Raw genomic sequence first — 1,915 nt, 5'->3', positions numbered from 1 at the left:
GCTATGGGGTGGCAGTGGGTGCTATGGGGCAGCACTGGGTGCTATGGGGTGGCAGTGGGCGCTATGGGGCAGCACTAGGTGCTATGGGGTGGCAGTGGGTGCTATGGGGTGGCAGTGGGTGCTATGGGGTGGCACTGGGCGCTATGGGGTGGCAGTGGGTGCTATGGGGTGGCAGTGGGCGCTATGGGGCAGCACTAGGTGCTATGGGGCAGCACTAGGTGCTATGGGGTGGCAGTGGGTGCTATGGGGTGGCAATGGGCGCTATGGGGTGGCACTGGGCACTATGGGGCAGCACTAGGTGCTATGGGGCGGCAGTGGGTGCTATGGGGTGGCAGTGGGCGCTATGGGGTGGCACTGGGCGCTATGGGGTGGCACTGGGCGCTATGGGGCAGCACTGGGCGCTATGGGGTGGCAGTGGGCGCTATGGGGTGGCAGTGGGCGCTATGGGGTCACAGTGGGTGCTATGGGGTGGCAGTGGTCGCTATGGGGTGGCAGTGGGCGCTATGGGGCGGCGCTATGGGGCTCAACACACCTTGGCCTCCAGGCGGGTGCGTGTAGTGGCCGCCAGCACCGGGTGCAGCCCGTGGGCGTCGGGGGGGACGTGTGGGTCCAGGGTGAAGCTCAGCCCCACAGCGATGGGGGACAGCTTGTCCCGGAACTCGGACTCGTTCTGGGGGGGTGAGAGCAGAGATGTGGGGAGCAAATATGGACCCACCCCATGGGAACCACCCCATGGGTCACACCCCATAGCAGGGACCACACTCTGTACATAATGAGCCCTATATGTGCCCACCCCATATTGACGGACCCCCACCCCATAGCCAGGGACCCCCATATGTACCCACCCCATGCCCTTAAAACCCATGGACCCCCACCCTCTACCCAGGGACCCCCATATGAACCCACCCCATACCCAGGGACCCCCATCCCATACCCAGGGAACCCCATATGACCCCACCCCATACTTAGGGTCCCCCATCCCATACCCAAGGACCCCCACCCTCTACCCAGGGACCCCCATATGAATCTATCCCATACTCAAAGACCCCCATATGAACCCACCCCTTACCTAGGGACCCCCACCCCATCCCCAGGGACCCCCATATGAACCCACCCCATACTTAGGGTTCTCCATCCCATACACAAGGACCCCTGTATGTGCCCACCCCATACCCAAGGACCCTCACCCCATCCCTGGGGACCCCCATCACATACCCAGGGACCATTATATGCACCCACCCTCTACCCAGGGACCCCCATATAAACCCACCCCATACCTAGGGACCCCCACCCTATCCCCAGGGACCCCCATCCCATAGCCAGGGACCCCCATATGAACCCACCCCATACCCAAGGACCCCCGTCCCGTACCCAGTGACCCCCATATGCAACTACCCCATACCCAAGGACTCCCACCCCACCCCCAGAGGCCCCAATCCTATCCCCAGGGACTCCCATATATACCCACCCCATACCCAGCGACCCCCATAACCAACCACCCTCTACCCAGGGACCCCCACCCCATCCCCAGGGTCCCACATCCCATACCCAAGGACCCCTGTATGTACCCACCCCATACCCAAGGACCACCATCCCATCCCCAGGGACCCCTGTCCCATACCCAGGGACCCCCATATCCAACCACCCCATACTTAGGGACCCCCACCCCATTCCCAGGGACCCCCATATGTACCCACCCCATACCCAAGGACCCCCATCCCATACCGAGGGAACCCCATATAAGCCCACCCCATACTTAGGGTCCCCCATCCCATACCCAAAGACCCCCATATGAACTCACCCCATACCCAGGGACCCCCATATCCAACCACCCTCTACTCAGGGACCCCCACCCCATCCCCAGGGTCCCCCATCCCATCCCTAGGGACCCCCATATGAACTCACCCCACACCCA

This window comes from Coturnix japonica, unplaced genomic scaffold (genome assembly GCF_001577835.2).
Source record: "Coturnix japonica isolate 7356 unplaced genomic scaffold, Coturnix japonica 2.1 chrUnrandom670, whole genome shotgun sequence".
Classification (NCBI taxonomy): domain Eukaryota; kingdom Metazoa; phylum Chordata; class Aves; order Galliformes; family Phasianidae; genus Coturnix; species Coturnix japonica.
This window is presented reverse-complemented; position numbering follows the sequence as displayed.